At 41.7% G+C, this 13136-nt stretch overlaps 1 protein-coding gene across 1 annotated transcript in view; it reads right to left on the reverse strand.

Annotated features, from left to right (window-relative positions):
* The window catches only part of LOC126101418 (chondroadherin-like protein), a gene marked incomplete at its 3' end in the record, with an annotated part of 212176 nt that overhangs the window by 49884 nt on the left and 149156 nt on the right, over positions 1 to 13136 (reverse strand). The gene's annotated exons all lie outside the window — the stretch shown is intronic.

Below are 13136 nucleotides of genomic sequence, written 5' to 3' on the forward strand. Positions count from 1 at the left end.
GACCTGGATAAACTGACAGAACCAGAGGTTGTAGGGAGTTTCAGGGAGAGCATTAGGGAACGATTGACGAGGGGGGAGGGAGAATAAGTGGAAGAAGAATGGGTAGCTTTGAGGGGTGAAGTAGTGAAGGCAGCAGAGGATCAAATAGGTAAAAAGACGAGGGCTACTAGAAACCCTTGGATAACAGAAGAGATACTGAATTTAATTGATGAAAGGAGAAAATACAAAAATGCAGTAAATGAAGCAGACAAAAATGAGTCGACAGGAAGTGCAAAATGGCCAAACAGGGATGGCTCGAGGACAAATGTAAGGATGTAGAGCCGTATATCACTAGGGGTAAGATAGATACTGCCTACAGGAAAATTAGAGTCCTTTGGAGAAAAGAGAACCATTTGCATGAATATCAACAGCTCAGGTGGAAACCCAGTTCTAAGCAAAGAAGGGAAAGCAGAAAGGTAGAAGGAGTATATAGAGGGTCTATACAAGGGCGATGTTCTTGGGGACAATATTATGGAAATGGAAGAGGATATAGATGAAGATGGAATGGGAGATATGATACTGCGCGAAGAGTTTGACAGAGCACTGAAAGACGTAAGTCGAAACAAGGCCTGGGAGTAGACAACATTCCATTAGAACTACTGACAGCCTTGGGAGAGCCAGGCCTAACAAAACTCTACCATATAGTGAGCAAGATGTATGAGACAGGCGAAATACCGTAGACTTCAAGAAGAATGTAATAATTCCAATCCCAAAGAGACCAGGTGTTGACAGATGTGAAAATTACCGAACTATCAGTTTAATGAGCTTCAGCTGCAAAATACTACGATGAATTCTTTCCAGACGAATGTAAAAACTGGTAGAAACCGACCTCGGGGAAAATCAGTTTGGATTCCGTAGAAATGTTTTAACACGTGAGGCATTAACGACCCTACGACTTATCTTAGAAAATAGATTAAGGAAAGGCAAACCTACGTTTCTAGCGTTTATAGACTTAGAGAAAGCTGTTGACAATGTTGACTGGAATACTCTCTTTCAAATTCTGAAAGTGGCAGGGGTAAAATACAGGGAGCGAAAGGCTATTTACAATTTGTATAGAAATAAGATGTCAGTTATAATAGTCGAGGGGCATGAAAGGGAAGCAGTGGTCAAATATGTCAATTCGTTGTGGAAAATACCTATAGGCTAAGCACCGGTGATTGGATTTATTCGCTGACATTTCAGTGCTTGCAGCATCCATAAAATATGAACATCAAAGTCGCCCCTATCACTTGCAATAGTACATCATCGAATTTTTCTTCTTTTGGAAGGCTTGATTGTGATTTTAAAGACCCGAAACAACTGTTGACACATTCAACAACTTAATCCCACCATGTCATTTTTAAAGGGGGCGCTTTGTACCAGATCCGGATAACAGCTGTTAAACTTTCTCTTCACGTACTAAAGTTCGTGCAAAATTGTTTGCATGACAACGAAGACTGGACTCGAATGGCAGAGTGATCGACTGGATTTTTTTTTTCAAATATTATTGCAGCTGTAAGAAATCGAAAAATTGAATTAAAAAAGAACATGTATGATTCAAGAATCAAAAACGAAACTTAAGTCGGCAGCTCAACTGTTATGTAGAAGTGTTGTGGATGCTTTGAAGTATTGTAAAGAACATAAACGCGTTTGATGACGATGACGTGCAGTCGAATCCACTACGGTTTTTAATAACTTATTTGACATTCTGAACTCAAGAAGCATTAGAGAAAGATATTTGAAACAGGCCATCAACGATAGAAGTAAAGCTGAGGTTTTTCTCACGTTAGAGAAGGCAGAAAATTACATCCAATGTCTGAAAGAGAACTGGTAGATTCCCGGATAAATGGTTTAATGGGTATTCTTGTTGGTATGAGTAGCATACGCAATATGTGAGTGACGTAACAACATAACAAATTACTGAAGTACATACCCATGTGTAAAAGAAGACAGTTATTTGGAACGACTGTTCCGTTAAATCAGGAGGAGTCAACGACGATAAAAAGTGCCTGTGAGTTCTGCCACTTGCCATGAAAATAATCACACATAAACAGCTACATGACAGCGATGCTAATAGTTAAAAAGCAACACCACTTGACAAAATCGATCTTCTTGGACTAGGCACACACAGTAAATTAAGCAGTGAAGATAAATTTATTTTATATGTACAACACTCAGTTCCGTTAGATTCTGAAGCTACAACAGAAAGCAACGAAGACTACTTCCTTGCAATAGTGGAACCAGGTTTTTTGTTTTTTTGTTTTTAACTTTTGTGTTTGATGATGTGGAATACATTGCAGGTTACGTTGCACGATTCCTAGATTGGAAAATAAAATGTGAGGCATATTTGAGGGCTATCACCATGGAGAGTGAGAACAGCCCTTTAAAATAATCTAACAGTTTGGTGTCAATTAAAAACCAGGGGGGAGGGGGGGGGTTGTTGCAACCATCTTCGAAGGTTAACCACATTTGTAAGATTTGTAAATAGATTGTTAAGAAGACCTCTTTAAAACGCAGACTGAAGAGTAACCTTAGCAATTGCTCTATCGACATATTTATGCACTAAACATGAGCTGCTGTGTAAAATCACCCCCATTTCTGAAGTGCTGTAGAAGATAATCACAGAACTTGATTGAAGGAAAGTGTCAGGAAAATTTATTTCAGTATTAAAATATATATCCATGACCAAAATCAGAAAATCGAAGAACAAAAAATCAGGCAGAAAATGAAAAAAAAGTTCCTTTCAAAGGTCTATAACAAGTGTTCTAAATGCAATAACTTTAAAATGTTACATAATAAATGCTTTATCAAAGATATTATTCTGTAATCTGTTTTTACATGTTCATCTCTTTAATAAAGATAAGTATCAGTGTTTTTTGTACAGTTGTTACAACGTTGCTATAGTATTGAGTTGATGCACTCGTTTATATAATTAACTTCAAAACTAATAAATGTAAAGCAAAGAATGTTTGTGGATCTGAATGTCTAACGATGAACTATAAGATAGACAAACTAGAGGTACTGGAAAGGAGGATTATTAGAAAAATAATGGGTGCAATGAGAACTACAGATGGTTGGAAAACAAGAAGTAATGAGAAGGTCTACAAAAATATAGAGAAAATATCTGAAGTAATGGCCAAACGAAGATTAACCTTTTTGGACATCTCTACCGAATGGATGGAAATAGGCTAACAAAACAAATGCTCCTATATTTCTGGAAGAAGAAATCGACAATAGCATGGATTACAGAAGTAAGAAAAGATCGTGAAAGAAATATCAAAGAATCAGAAATAGCAGAAAGAAGCCATTATAAAAACAAAATACTAAATTTGGAAGGCTTTCAAAGCAGAAGAAATAAAAAATCGGGAACAACATGGACAGAAGAAAAGAGACTTCATAGGGAGAAGACGAGCGAATACAGAAGAAATAGGAAACAACAACAAAGGAAGAAGAGGAACTGAAGTTGTTAACGTGATCCTAGTTGGTCAGTACGATTGTTAAAAAAAACCAGGCGAGATGAGCGAGATGAGCCAGTGAATAAACAGTGAGACAGATGAAAGAGCAATGAGGCTGGTGCTGTGGTAGTTGCAGTAGTTACCCAAAGGGGGAGGGGGGTGGAGGTCCCAGCACGTGCCCTCCAGTCCTTCGCCATGGGAAAAGCGCCTCTTCCCTTCTATGCTTTGTGCATATACCATCCTATTCATTTATCTCAGCTATACTCTTTTAAAATATTTTTTTTGCACATACATAAAATACTGTTAATCATTAAAAACGCCAACAAGTAAGGTTTAGTTACATTACGAATTCTGTCTAGTAGAACTGTTTCAATGCAGAGTTGTTAAAATATGCCTTTTGGCAATTTTTGAATACTATATTCCACAGTCAGACAAATCGACATTGGACACAACAACAAATTATTATTTAGCTTACGTATTTTTGTTGTTGTGTGCAGGGTTGTTATGTACTGTCTAATTCTGAACTTGAAACTAGAAACTCGTAGCAGAAATATGATAAATGTTAACTGATAGTGCTCATGAAAAAAAGAGAAACGATGGCTTTTATATCATACTGTTTATAAGTGATTTACTGTGACATATCAGAAGTAAATATTTTAGTGCACAAACTTACATGGGGAGTTGTTATCAGACTGATGTAAGAGACTTAACAGCAACTTTAATCACAGTAGAATGTTTATTTAGCAGCTTACTGAAGATGAAGACAAGCACTCAAGGAAATCCACAAAGAAATATCTTTCGCATTTGGAATGTGTGTTCGGTAGCAATCAAATGTATTTATAAAACCGTGTGTATCTTCTTAATTAATTTCTTTGGATTCGGTTTTATGCTAGTAAAAACTCACAGGTCATGTGTAACAAGTCTATACTACATTCTTGAGCAGGGTAACATTTTTTATGACACCAAATATCCTGTCTAGAAATGAGGTGAACCACTTGGATTTCAGTTTGCTAAATTTAGAAGTGGCCATCAAATGGAATCATGTTGCTTGAATGTATAATGGAAGTCAGAAGTTAATAAATCTTCCACAGGAGGAATTATTCACAAAACAAAGTGCATATTGATTAACCAATTACATTTCAAGTAAACTTTTTTCAAGAACGTATGAACAGCAATTACAGTACTTCAATAAAGTAGGACTGCTTTAATCAAAACTAATGGTTTTAGCTGTATTGTGAGTCGATTTATAAATGCTCAAGTTAATCTTTGTGAGGAAATTTTTATGTTCTTAAGTGACATAAAAGGCCAAATAATATGAAGGGGTGAAGAAGAAAAATAAAAAATTACTAAAGAAAACAGTGGTCTGTATATATACAGAACGGATCATATAGATTAACAAAATATATTTATGCTCATATACGAGGGTCGGTCAAAAAGTAATGCCTCCCATTTTTTTTCTACTTAAAGAAATTAAGTTAAGTGAAAAATTTGAATTTGGCGCCATTCCTCAAACCTTCTTCTGCAATCCACTGCAGTAGTAACTTTCTGTGTCAACAGGTGGCAGCACAGCAGAAGTTTGTAAGATGGCCGACATCGATGTTCGTTTGAGACAGCGTTGTGTGATTGAATTCTTGAATGCAGAAGGTGAAACGCCCATACGCATTCATGAAAGACTGAAGAAGGTGTATGGTGTTGTGACAGTGGATGTCAGCACTGTTAGACGATGGGTTCGTCGTTGTAAGGAAGCTGAAGGGCAAACACCGTTGACTGACGAAAAGCGGAGCGGCAGGCCGGTGAGTGCAGTGACTCCACACAACATTCAGCAAGTTGATGACATCATTCGTGGTGACCGTCGGGTGACTGGAGATGAAGTGTGTCGCATTATTTCTCTTAGTAAAGGCAGTGTGATCACGATTATTAAACAATTGGGGTACTCAAAAGTTTGTGCACGGTGGGTTCCAAGAATGTTAACCGATCAGAATAAAGAGGCAAGGAAAACAATAGCCTCCCAACACTTGCAGCGCTTCCGTTTGGAGGGAGATGAGTTTCTGAAAAAAATTGTGACCGGGGACGAAACATGGGTGCATTTTTTTGAACCCGAATCAAAGAGGCAGTCAATGGAGTGGCGTCACACAAGCTCGCCGAGGAAGAAAAAATTCAAAACTGTGCGATCGGCAGGGAAAGTTATGGCAACAGTTTTCTGGGATACAGAGGGTGTGATTCTGGTTGATTTTTTGGAGCAGATGCACAATAAATTCTGTTCAATACGTCACAACCCTCAACAAACTTAAAGCACGTCTTCAGCGAGTTCGCCCAACAAAATCAATGGCAGATGTTCTTCTTTTGCATGACAATGCAAGACCACACACCAGTCGTCACACCTCTGACGAGATTGTCAAAATTGGATGGGAAGTTTTGCCTCATCCCCCATACAGCCCTGACCTGGCACCATCAGACTTCCATCTGTTCGGGCCACTAAAAGAAGCTCATCGTGGGATTCATTTTGAAGATGAGGAGGCCGTCAAAACATCCGTGCGTCAATGGCTTAGGAAGCAGAGCTGTGATTTTTACCGTGCTGGGATACATGCCCTTGTTCAAAGATGGACCAAAACTGTAGAGATGGGCGGAGATTACATTGAAAAATGACAAAATGATCCTCAATGTTGTGGTTTTCAACCTATGTAATTGCATTTAAATTTCCTGACAATTAAACGTAGAAAAAAAAATAGGAGGCATTACTTTTTGACTGACCCTCGTATTAAAAGTATCGAACAAGAAGCTGGAGTTAAGAAGCTAAAGACAGAAAGCTTAACATGGAATGAGAAGCAGAATGAAAATATTAAGCATAGGATAAAATGTGCGCGCGCACACACACACACACACACACACACACACACACACACACACACACACACACACCACAGATAGAGAACAAAAATAAGTGACTGAAGAAGGAAAAGATGTAGTGAAATACTGAAAGAGTAATAGGAAGGGAGATAAAACAACAAACGACAAATCATTGAATTTGAGAAATAGTTCTAAGATGGATAGTTAAATTGTGTTTGAGGGGGGGGGGGGGGAGAGGAGGGGCATTTTTTTCTACTGTGTACAAAGTCTACGGATTGTTATTAGAGAGTCTAATGAATTTACGACCGGAAATGCATGGTTTCCATGCTAGAAAACATATATTCGATCATACATAGTTACAGAGACTGCAACCTAATACGTGCTATACACTATTACACTATGCTTGGTTTTCTCCTAATGGTGGTACTGTACCTCATATGTCATGCCCGAGCGCGCTCTCCTGCCATAGTAATTGATAATGTTACGTCCGATTCACTTCTCTTGCTGACTGACCTTGTAGTTGACGTGATGTACACTATGGTTACGTATTCGAATCGAGAGCTTGCCGACATGGTGTTTACTTATGGAAAGACAAATGGCAATAGCCGGCAGGCAGCAAGGTTGTGTTAGGAGACCTATCCGCGCCGACCACATTCAATGCTTGCACCAGTTTTTCGCCATTTGTCTGAGACAAGGTTGTTTCAGAAAGCATGAAATCGTGAAGGACGTACCCGAGATGTTCGGACACCAGATTTGGAGGAAAATGTAATTAACACTGTGGAAGGCGACTGGCGTGTCAGTACCAGGCAGTTTGGCCACCTTTATGCGGAGAGGTATTTTCAACTTTCACAATAGTCATCTGTGAGATAGTATACAGAACCCTCATGGTATGGTGACAGTGACTCATCAGCATCGGTGCAGCCAGAATGTGTGGGCCAGGATAATTGGCGACCATATTTTGGGACCAGTCTGCCTTCCACGTCGCTTAATAGACCAGACCTATCGACGTTTCTTTTGCCACCTCTGCTGGAAGCAGTGCTGTTAATGATTCGAAGGGTTATGTTACTGCAACATAAGGGTGCTCCAACCCACTTCGCAGTTAACGTACAGGTGTATGTGCAGCGTGTCTACCCTGGTCGATGGATCAGATAAGGGGGTCCAGTTGCATGGATGCTCGTTCACCAAATCTCAACCCACACGACTTCTGGTTTTTGGAACATCTCAGGAGTATCGCGTATGCAGAGCCTATTTGAGATGTGGAGACATTGGAGCAGTGTATTCATCCTGCCTTTGACACTGTTCGGATGCAGCTTGGCCTATGTAAACGTGAGACAGAACATGTATGCATTGAGGCACATGGATACCATTTTCATCTCTGTAACAACATATGTTTGAATAAATGTTCTTTAGCATGGAAACAATGCATTTCAGGTCATAGGTTCATTAGACCTTTTTTGTTCTGTAGCCTCTCATCGATCAATTCCTTATTTTTATACGGTGGGAAAAACTACCATGTATACAGTTCATATCTTTAAGGTTTTATGAATACAGTTGTGGGAAAACAGTTAGCAAAACAGCACAAGAGATTCACAGTAACATTATATTCTATATGACATCAGTTTCAATAGAAGAAAAGCAAAATTAGATAGTGGCTACATGTTGTAAAGACAAATTCTTTATATTCACCACCAACAAACCTTTCACTTTGTGCCACATATTTTCAAGAATGCACATACTTTTAAGTTCAACATAAAAGAGTATGTGCAAAATGTTTCCTATGCAGAGAGAATTATATTTTGAAATGATTTCATTATGAAATTACGGAAAATGGTTTCATAATAAACTAACACTAACTTTGCTCTGCTGAGATTGGAAGTCAAGCCTGATGAAATCATTAAGTCATCAGGAGTAACTCTTCTGTTGCATAAACAGATAATAATCGAATCCTTACACGCATTATGTTTTAGAACAGATAATTTGGATCACTGTGTTGTCAGATTTTTTTTTTTTTTTTTAACGTGAATCTATACTCTTGAACACACTAATTGTGAAAATATGAACTCTGTGACAAGTTCCTTTAAGTCAAACTTTCGTCAGCATATGTCTATACATCACCGACATTGGCTCTGAGAGTGCCCTTTTCCCTTTAGATTTAAAAATAATTTTGTCTCCCACGTAAGCAATGGTTTTTCAGCTCTGAGGAATAGCTGAAAAATTGTTGTCTATTTTGTAAATCGCGATATTGCTTACACTGTTACTAGTGTTACTTTTAAAAACTAAACACATACGTTATGGACAACTGTGTTACAACTCTTAGCGTTTGATTTTGTTGTTGTTGGTGGTGTTTGATTGGTGGTAATACATATAACATGTAATTGACGACACTGTGTTAATTCCAGTGTTAAATAAATGGGTATGCATTACTCTACAAAATTTTATGTCGCTGAAAATAAACTGTTCCTCAGGCGAGTTGGTACTCCAGCAGTTTTACAGTGTAAGGATGTTACTACGACCATTTTATAACATCCATTTGGCACAGAGATTTTGTTTCCGCCCGTTGATAGCCATAGGATGAACTCGTTTAGAATTTAAATAGGTGATTCACCTATAAGCAGTACCATATAACTAATATGGCAAGAAGGCCTTTCAGTGAAAAAGAAAAGCACAGGTTCATGAATGTGCACTAGCAGTTACACTAAACTCTGTGATCCAGACCTCAGTAGTACGGCCAACACAAGTCGTATAGGATGACGAAACAACAGGGCGTAACATGACGACCTATGGTGCCGTACAAAGCACATCAAATACCGAAAATATAGCCATTGTGGTGTACAGGAGACGTCTCGGCCGAACTCTGAAGCAAAAAGGCCTTCTCAAATACTTCTCCTCTAGTGAAGAACAAAATACGGAAATCAGTGCTACAACAGGCAAAATTAGAAGGGTTAGTAGAGGTACTTAGCACGGAGAACACTAAACTGATGCAAAAAGTAGAAGTGCTGACCTCAGAGCGCATATTGGTGCAGGGATCACTGTCCTTGAAGCCTTCCGCCGTTCAAGACTAGAGGGACAGATGACATGCTTAGAAGAAAATCGGAGGTTAAGACAAGCAGTTGAGTTGTTTTGCGACTATGTACCCAATGCCAAAGAAAAAATACAGCACTTCAAAGACGAACTGCGAAAGGCACTAAATGAAAATCGAGCTCGAAGTACTGAAAACAAAATTTTCGCCTAGTCCTCTGTATTTGTTGCAGCAGCTGGAAGCCAAAAATAGAGCAAAACCACCGCAGAAAGAAGAGGCCAAAGAAAAACAGGCCACGATAATATTCGTAAGACCTACTAATAATCAAGACGTGGACGAAGTCAGAGAAACTATGACTACAGAAATAGACCCAGAACAGTGAAAATTAAAAATCCAAGCGATTAGAATCACACCAACTGTAGTAATGCCAGAGATTTCTATATATGTAGACTGAAAGAAGCTACTAGCAAAGACAAGGACAATGTATACTAAGTGTGAAGAGAGAAAAAAGCACAAACAGTTGGTAGCTATGTATAAGGTTCCAAGGACAGTAGTTGAGGACGATTCATGTAGCTCCACAAACTAAACCTAGCTGAAAACCAGAGAAGAATTTGAAGTTCAAAGCAGTCCCCAAGGGACGAAACACAACAAATATAGTCACACCAAAAGTTTATACAATTATACTGAATAAAGAAAGTGTTTTTATCAACTTCATGGCACCGAACGTAGAGGATTATGGCGTAGTAACAAAGTGCTGTGTTCTGGGACTTCTGACTAAATACGCCGAGAGACACAGATAACTGGCGCCAAGTGTGGAGAAACAGGACATTTAAAAGCAAATTGCATATTAGGGAATCTCCTGTGGACTGCATCCCATTTAAACAAACTTACAAAAAAGCGAAGGACCAAAGTGCCCCACCAACAGACAACTACACGACCGACTGATCGGAAAAATGCTGTCTGAGTTATCGTGAAAACAGGAAACAACTGATACTACTTCAACTTAATATAATGGAGAGCACGTTAGTGAGTAATGAGCTCTCATGACGCTTACATTGTAGCTTCAGTGCATGCCCAATACTTCAACGCGATCCAACCATTTGTGCAATGGATGGACAGCGGCAAAGTTGAGAGGTGGCATGAGCCCCCTCTCATATTTCTATCTTACGATTTTCCTCTCTAATTGCATGTGGTGAAAAGTTGCTATTCCTTCCCACGCGGACTTCCCACGCAGCATCTCTCGCCACGCGGGTGGTCCGGTGACAGGCGGGCTCTCCTGATCTTGAAAGGGTAAGCCGACGGGTGTGAGGGAGTCGAGTGAATGCTTTCCAGACGCCGACATTGTAGAATAGCGGCGGAGACACGCTCGTAGGGGCCTGAAGTAGCGGGCTACCAGCGAGGCGTGGGAATGACTTGTGTACCCAGGCCGTTGTGGCGGGCAAATTCCCGCGCTTTCTGCAAAATCGTAACTGTGATTGGCTTGCTCAGGGCATAGCTCCATGACGTAGCAAAATCAGCGCAGAAATTGGCGCCAAGAATCTCCATTGGTGGAATGGTAGTGCTCCGGCAATAGAGTGGAATTTTCCGCCGGTTTTCGAGTTGCTGATTGGAACGGTTAACCACGGCCACTGTCGTGGGGGCGCGAATGTTCTGTGTTCGGTTTGTACGGGTGCTCTTGTGGTGGTCGGCTCTCGGCTTTCGGTCGGAGTAGGTTACAAGACTGAGCTCTCGCTACTCTGGACAGCCTGCCTTCCGTTGGCTGTCTAATATACTTTTATTTGATTGTAACTGTTTAACGAAGTTGCGGAAGTTTCGACTTCAACGTAACTTTCCGAGTACAGTTGGCAATTGAGTGTTCTGCGTACAAGCGGCCTATGTTGTCTATCTTGAGCAGTTTTGGCTAAAGTTGACTGTATCGGAAAAACTGTGAGACTTAGCTTGTTAAAATCAATCACTGTACCGTCAGTGATTGTGTGGCGAGCCTTCTTCGTCTCCCTCAGAGGCGCATTTGTATTGCTAGGAAGTCTTTAGTCTGGAACTCCCCCTGCGGGTCCGGGGATTAGAATAGGCCCGAGGTATTCCTGCCTGTCGTAAGAGGCGACTAAAAGGAGTCCATCCCCCTCACGGGGGTAGTTAGCGCCTGCGTCCGGAGACGGACGGTTCCACGACCTATGATTGTGGTCTTTTTGGTTTTTCACTTTTCGTTTCTTCCTTCCTTTTGTTGGTTCATTTCTTTGCTCTTCTCCACCTCACTGTCTTCCTTACTCTTTCCCTTGACTTCTCCTTGCCTTCTCATTGCCTTTTTCTCCTTGCCTTCTCATTGCCTTTTTCTCCTTGCCTTCTCATTGCCTTTTTCTCCTTGCCTTCTCATTGCCTTCTTCTCCTTGCCTTCTCATTGCCTTCTTCTCCTTGCTTTCTCATTGCCTTCTTCTCCTTGCCTTCTCTGGTCTCCGCCTTGGTGTTTGAGACAGTCTGTCCTCTTTCTCCCTCTCTCTCTTCTTTTTCCTCTTCTTCCTTCCTCCCTGTGCGTGCCTGAAGGCCGACCCACGCGTTCGCACGCGTAGCCGGTGACGGGGTAACGCGTAAGTCCCCGCCCTGGGTGGACATGTAAGGCACGCGCGTACCCCCTGGTAAAGGCCAGGCCCGGGGAGGGGTGATGGCCTGAGCTGATACCTTCTGACCATGCCGATTGGTCCCTCCGTCTGTTTCTCGGGAGGTGTGACCTGAGGTGTAAACATTCACCTAAGGCGGGAGTGTCCTCTGAGAGGGTCCCCACAAGGAAGGAGCGTGCCATCGGAGACGCTGGCAATCATGGGGGATTCCTCCGCAATGGATTCTACTCCATCTCTCTCGACTTCGACCCAAAAACGGATACGTGACCAGCCAACAGTGACAAAAGTACTACCGCCTGCCCCACAGTTCCTCGTAGTTTCTCGATCTGAGGACGGAAAGGATTTTTCCTCTGTCAACCCTTTCGTTATTCAGAAGGGCGTAGATGCCATAGCCGGATCTGTCAAATCTTGTACCAGGTTGCGTAACGGCACCTTATTACTAGAAACTGAGAGTGCCTTTCAGGCACAAAAACTGCTTCGGGCCACCCTCCTGTACACGTTCCCTGTCCGGGTGGAGGCCCACCGAACTTTGAATTCGTCTCGTGGTGTAGTCTATACTAGCTCCCTCGACGGATTGACTGACGAGGAGCTTCAATCTTTCCTCGCTGAGCAGGGCGTGACGGCTGTCCATAGGGTCATGAAAAAGGTCAACAATGACCTTGTACCGACCCGGACACTTTTCTTGACCTTCGATAGTGTTAAGCTGCCATCGCGCATCAAGGCGGGCTACGAGGTTATTTCTGTTCGCCCCTATGTCCCGACACCTACGCGCTGCTACCAGTGTCAGCGTTTCAATCACACTCGACAGTCTTGTTCCAATGCGGCTAAATGTGTCACTTGTGGCAGGGATGCCCATGAGGGTGACTGTCCACCTCCGTCTCCTCGTTGTGTGAACTGTCAGGGTGACCATGCCGCATCCTCCCGCGACTGTCCTGTCTATAAGGAAGAACGCTGTATCCAAGAAATTCGGGTCAAAGAGAAAGTGTCCACCTCGGCTGCTCGCAAGCTATTGGCTAGTAGGAAGCCCACGCTGCTCCCAGCGGGGAAATACAGTACTGTCCTCGCCTCTCCTCGGACTACCCGGGAGGTAGCAACCCAGACATGCGATCTGACCTTCAGCACCACGGTCGTCCGTTCGGCCAGTGCTAAGATCGCGCGGTCGACGTCTCCTCTTCCTCCCATCAC

The sequence above is a fragment of the Schistocerca cancellata genome, chromosome 9, assembly GCF_023864275.1.
Source record: "Schistocerca cancellata isolate TAMUIC-IGC-003103 chromosome 9, iqSchCanc2.1, whole genome shotgun sequence".
In the NCBI taxonomy this organism is placed as follows: domain Eukaryota; kingdom Metazoa; phylum Arthropoda; class Insecta; order Orthoptera; family Acrididae; genus Schistocerca; species Schistocerca cancellata.